The following is a 6,583-nucleotide window of genomic DNA, read 5'->3' as shown; positions in this document are numbered from 1 at the left end:
GTGATCCACCCGCCTCGGCCTCCCAAAGTGCTGGGATTACAGGCTTGAGCCACCGCGCCCGGCCACTATTTAAAATTTTTTAAAAGGCTGGGCATGGTGGCTCATGCCTGTAATGTCAGCGCTTTAGAAGGCTGAGGCAGGCAGATCACTTGAGGTCAAGAGTTTGAGACCAGCCTGGCCGATATGGTGAAATCCTGTCTCTACTAAAAACCAAAAATTAGCTGGTTGTGGTGGTGTGAGCTTGTAATCCCAGCTACTCAGAGGCTGAGGCAGGAGAATTGCTTGAACCCAGGAGGCTGAGATTGCAGTGAGCTGAGAGCTTGCCACTGCACTCCAGCCTGGACAAAACAGCAAGACTCCATCTCAAAATAAATAATAAAAATAAAAAGGCTTAATACCACAGGGTACAGAGTGATGATAGGTTAGATTGTCCAGCTTAGATTGTAGATCCAAAGGTGGTAGCCAGCAAGCTAAATCCAGCCTTGAAATGCATTGAGTTTGGCCCACTTGGAGTTATTTTAAAAATAATATTAATTAGGGGCTAGGTGTGATGGCTCATGCCTGAAATCCCAGCACTCAGAGGCTTAGGCAGGAGGATGGATTGAGCCCAGGATTTCAAAAACAGCCTGCACAACATAGTGAGACCTTGCCTCTACAAAATAAAAACTAAAACTAAAATAAAATAATATTAATTAGAATCCTAGTTGCAGAAAGGAAAATGCCGGCTAATAAATGTAGAAGTGATAGAATTGAAAAACAACATTTTGTGGAATGTTAATAAAATTATTGATTCTAGCAAAGATTATTTTATTTATTTATTTGAGATGGAGTTTCGCTCTTGTTGCCTAGGTTGGAGTTCAATGGCACCATCTTGGCCCACTGCAACCTCCGCCTCCTGAGTTCAAGTGATTCTCCTGCCTCAGCCTCTCAAGTAGCTGGGATTAGAGGTGCACACTACCACGCCCAACTAATTTTTGTATTTTTAGTAGTGACAGGGTTTCACCATGTTGGCCAGGCTGGTCTTGAACTCCTGACCTCAGGTGATCCAGATCTGGCAAAGATCATTAATTGGTGTCAAAAACAAAACAGGTGAAATGGTTGGTGGACAAGTGGACACTTAGACAGTGCTAAGTAACACCACACAATTTACAGTATGATCACAGCTCACTGCAGCCTTGACCTCCCAGGCTCAAGTGATCCTCCCACCTCAGTCTACCAAGTAGCTGAGACTACAGGCATGTATTACCACACCCAGTTACTTTTTGTACTTCTTGTAGAGACAAGGTTTTGCCATGTTGTCCAGGCTGGTCTCAAACTCCCAGGTTCAAGCCATCCTCCTGCCTTGGCCTTGCAAAGTGTTGGGATTACAGGGATAAGCCACCTCACCTGGCTCAGTTTATAGTCATGAGGCTGTAAATGTAACTATGTTGGTGGGACCAGACTGTTGGAGGGTAACAATGTTGGAGGGACCAGACCATTTCCCAAAGTCAAGTCTTAGCATCACTAATGGTAAACCAGTTCTGGTGTGATGCAGGTATGTAACTCAACCTCATATATATTCTCACTGCTTCCCATTTACAAAAATAAGTAACTTGCAATTTACAGAAAATACTTGGGATAGAGAAACAAACTAACAGACACTAGGAGGAAGCAACAGGGCAAGTCTAGAAGGTGAGGCATTCTGCAGGCAACTGGCCAGTTCTCTTCAGCAAGTCAGTGTGATTTTTTTTTTTTTTTTTTGAGACTGGGTTTCACTCTGTTGCTTCGGGCTGGAATGCAGTGGTGCAACCTTGGCTCACTACAACCTCCACCTTCCAGGTTCAAGTGATTCTCCTGCCTCAGCCTCCCGAATAGCTGGGATTACAGGCACCTGCCACCACACCCAGCTAATTTTTTGTATTTTTAATAGAGATAGGTTTCACCATGTTGGCCAGGCTGGTCTCGATCTCCTGACCTCAGGCGATCTGCCTGCCTTGGCCTCCCAAAGTGCTGGGATTACAGGTGTGAGCCACTGCACCTGGCCCATTTTCTGTTTTTATACAATGCTTGTGTATTGGCCTCTGTAATAATAATAACATGTTACAAATAAAAACTGGTTGCCAACATTTACAACTGAGAGATTTCACATAAAAATCTGGGTATTTTATGTGAATAGCTGGATTTCTAAGTTTTTTTTTTTTTTTTTTTTTTTTTGAATAATCAGATCTGTCACTCCAGGGCTTCCATTCCCACATGGCAGCAATCATTCTATCATGACTCTGGACCCATCATCACTCTTTACCCTAGGGCATTAGGTCCAGTTATCCACTGGGACTGAATGATGGCTGCTCCTCTCTTTGGTGTAGTCTTTGCTTAGTTTGTCAGTCTCCACTACTCTGAAGTCTGTGTCCTTCACACATTATTTACCCTCCTGGCTCCTGTAGACTTTTGGGTAAGTAGCCCATGATTTGTATGATTCTGATGGGCTCCCTATCCATAAAACCTTCCATTATTAATCACTTGAAGAAAGCAATAAATTAGTTTTGAAATGCTGCCCAAGAAATGCATCCATTTCAGAATTATCTGTGCCTGGGTTTTTTTATAAGGCAACTCAGTCATGGGAAACCGTGATGGAATAATCTGCTTAGCTACTATGGCTGCATACTGTAAATTAGCTGAGCAAAATTTCTCTTTGATAAATGGAATATAGAAAGTCTACCAAATTGCTAACTTTCTCAAGGTTTTGCTTTTTTTGCCATAACACCTTAATCATAGTAGGTGTTTCAAAATTCACAATGTGTGTTCTTCTCAAGCATGAAGCTCCAAATGTCCTTTAGTTGTTCTATTTCTCCCACTGGTTCTGATATAATTTTTAAAGGACAATATCTCTTTCATATGCAACTCGGTATAAAACAATGTCACCACCAGCTTAAAATCCAGGGAAAGCTGGATGCAGTGGCTCATGCCTGTAGTCCTAGCACTTTGGAAGACTGAGGCTCAAGAACATGGCTTGAGGCCAGAAGTTTGAGACCAGCCCGGCAACATAGCAAGACCGTCTCTAGAAAAAATTGAAAGAAAACTACTGGGGCGTGATGGTGCATGCCTCTAGTCCCAGCCACTTGGGAGGCTGAGAAGGGAGGATCCCTTGAGCCAAGGAGTTTGAGGCTGCAGTAACCCATACACTGCAGCCTGGGTAACTGAGACCCATGCCACCACACTCCAGCCTGGGTGACAGAGTGAGACCCTGTCTCTAAATTAATTAATTAATTAAAATTCAGGGAAATACTTTTATCACTTTGGCACATGCTTTCAAGTTATAGCAGCATACTCAATCATTGTAACAAGAATTGCACACCTTGTGCTTCATGTCTAGCTTTTCAAAATGATACTAGTCTTCCTCTCCTGAATCAATTTCCTTTATGGTCTTGTATTCCTTTAAAAATGGTTTCAATCTGTCCCATTTTTGAGCCAAATTTCTTAGCTTTTCTTTGAGCTCTAAAATTTTCTATCAGGCTTACTTCAGTACTAGTTCACAATAGTGTCTCAAAGTAAAACCAGGCTCATTCCAGTTTGTATAACAGAAGTTTCTGTGAACAGACAGGCAACTCTTGAACCTTCAAGGGCCTAGCTTTGAAATCCCCTTGGAGGTGTTAAGCAATTGAAAAAATGGCACATTATGAACATTTGTTCTGAAATTTTCATTTGATGTCATAGGTTGATTACATATTTTTATCTACTTGTTTACTTCTTAAATCATGTGCCTACAATAGGCATGAAATTTTCTAGCTTAATCATCAATAGTTGTAGCTCTGAATACCTTCATTTTTCCAGTGAACATCCTTGAAAATAAATCTAAAATCTCTCGACTGCATGTAAAATTTTTTATTTCTGAAACTAGTTTCTCAATCCATATAATATCAGAACGTATTCAAATACTTTCAAAGTGATATGGCTTATTTTTCAAGTTTTTCTAAACTATTGGTCAGTTAAATGTGATTCCAGCCAGGCACGGTGGCTCATACCTGTAATCCCAACACTTTAGAAGGCTGAGGCAGGTAGATCACTTGAGCCCTGGAGTTCAAGACCAGACCAGCATGGGCAACATAGCAAGATCCTGTCTGTACTAAAAACAAAAAAGTAACTAGTCATGGTGGCATGTGCCTGGAATTCCAGCCACTTAGGAGGCTGAGGCAGGAGGATCACCTGAGCTTGGGAGGTCAAGGCTGCAGTGAGCTGTGATCACGCCTCTGTGAGACAGAGAGACACCGTGTCTCAAAAAAAAAAGTGATTCAAATTCCAATGCTAAAGGCTGGATGCCATGGTGGCTCACGTCTATAATCCCAGCGTTTTGGTAGGCTGAGGTAGGTAGATCATGAGGTCAGGAGTTCGAGACCAGCCTGGCCAACATGACGAAACCCCGTCTCTATTAAAAATACAAAAAATTAGCCGGGCATGGTGGTGGGCACCTGTAATCCCAGCTACTTGGTAAGCTGAGGCAGGAGAATTGCTTGAACCTGGGAGGTGGAGGTTGCAGTGAGGTGAGATGGCACCACTGCACTCCAGCCTGGGCGACACAGCAAGACTCCATCTCAAAAATAATAATAATAATAATCATCCAATGCTATTTTAATGTCCTAGCTTTGCAACTGGTTATTGAAGCCCATATTTTTAGTGAGAACGTATTCTACTCAAATTTCTATTGGTATCATAAATAGAATACAGTACTAAAAACTCATCTGGAATTTCTCTCTGGAATTTTTGTTTCCTGGCCTGAGTGTGGGAGGGAAAGTGCCTGCAATGTTCTTGCAAATCTCCATTCTCTGCAATTCTTTTTTTTTTTTATTTTTTTTTTTATTTTTTGAGACGGAGTTTCGCTCTTGTTACCCAGGCTGGAGTGCAATGGCGCGATCTTGGCTCACCGCAACCTCCGCCTCCTGGATTCCGGCAATTCTCCTGCCTCAGCCTCCTGAGTAGCTGGGACTACAGGCACGCGCCACCATGCCCAGCTAATTTTTTGTAGTTTTAGTAGAGACGGGGTTTCACCATGTTGACCAGGATGGTCTCGATCTCTTGACCTCGTGATCCACCCGCCTCGGCCTCCCAAAGTGCTGGGATTACAGGCTTGAGCCACCGCGCCCAGCCTCATTCTCTGCAATTCTAAACAATGCAGCAAAGGAATGTCTAAGTCTGAAAAGTTACATAGACTTTTTCTCAGACTCCCATTGACATTTATCACTAAACTAAAAATATACATAAATCTTTTTTAGAAGACTAGGTCAACAGCAATGTCTCCAAGACAGTAGAGTTGGATTGAGGGCAGCAGTTATGTCTAATTTATCTTCCTACCCCTCGACCTCCTACCCTCACGGGAGTCTAGCTCTGGAACACTTGAGTATGTTCTTGGCTTTATCATTAAAGAGCATTTAAGGATTGTATTTTGCGTATGGCATAACAGAAGGTGAGATGAACAACACTAATGAAAGGACAGGCCTATAAAAGCCAAGCATTCCATGGAATAAACAAAACTATGTAAGGAATTTGTACTGTGGGGATGGTCAAAAATTCATTTTTCAACCAACAAGTGCCTCAATGGAACTCAAAACAAACAAGTCAAGCACAAAGACAGGTACCTTGGGGCTGCTAGAAGCACCTCCTTAAATACAAACCCAAACAAATTAAGGTTTTAAGGAAGATTCCATACTTTTCAGCAAGAAAATGACATTAACTTAAAAATGAATTGGGCGGGTATGGTGGCTCACACCTGTAATTGGGAGGCCAAGGTGGGAGGATCACTTGAGCCCAGGAGTTCGAGACCAGCCTGAACAGTATAGTGAGACCCCAACATATTGAGTACATCTTTATTTGATTCTATTTACATAAGATTCTAGAAAGTGCAAACTATTCTGTAGTGACAGAAAACAGAGTCAGTGGTTGAGTAGGGCAGGGAAAGGCTAGAGAAAAGAACTACAAATGGGCACAGGTAAACTTTTAGAGGGTGATACATATGTTTACTATCTTGATCTTGGTGATGGTTTCACACATATATAGTTATATCAAAATATATTGAATCGTACACTTTATTTTTAATTTTTATTTTATTTTTGAGATGGAGTTTCACTCTTGTTGCCCAGGCTGGAGTGCAGTGGCACGATCTCGGCTCACCACAACCTCAGCCTCCTGGGTTCAAGCGATTCTCCCATCTCAGTCTCCTGAGTAGTTGGGATTACAGGCGTGTTCCAGCATGCTTGGCTAATTTTTGTATTTTTAGTAGAGATGGGGTTTCTCCATGTTGGTCAAGCTGGTCTCGAACTCCGGGCCTCAGGTGATCCACTTGCCTTAGCCTCCCAAAGTGCCGGGATTACAGGTATGACCCACCGCACCCAGCCGAATTGCACACTTTAAATATTGTATGCCAAAATACCTCAATGAAGCTGTTTTTTAAAAATCTGTTAAAAAGCCAGGCGCGGTGGCTCACGCCTGTAATCCCAGCACTTTGGGAGGCCGAGGCGGGTGGATCATGAGGTCAAGAGATCGAGACCATCCTGGTCAACATGGTGAAACCCCATCTCTACTAAAAATACAAAAAATTAGCTGGGCATGGTGG

The sequence above is a fragment of the Cebus imitator genome, unplaced genomic scaffold, assembly GCF_001604975.1.
Source record: "Cebus imitator isolate Cc_AM_T3 unplaced genomic scaffold, Cebus_imitator-1.0 Scaffold170, whole genome shotgun sequence".
Taxonomy (NCBI): domain Eukaryota; kingdom Metazoa; phylum Chordata; class Mammalia; order Primates; family Cebidae; genus Cebus; species Cebus imitator.
The sequence above is the reverse complement of the archived record's forward strand: the minus strand, read 5'-3'. Positions refer to the sequence as shown.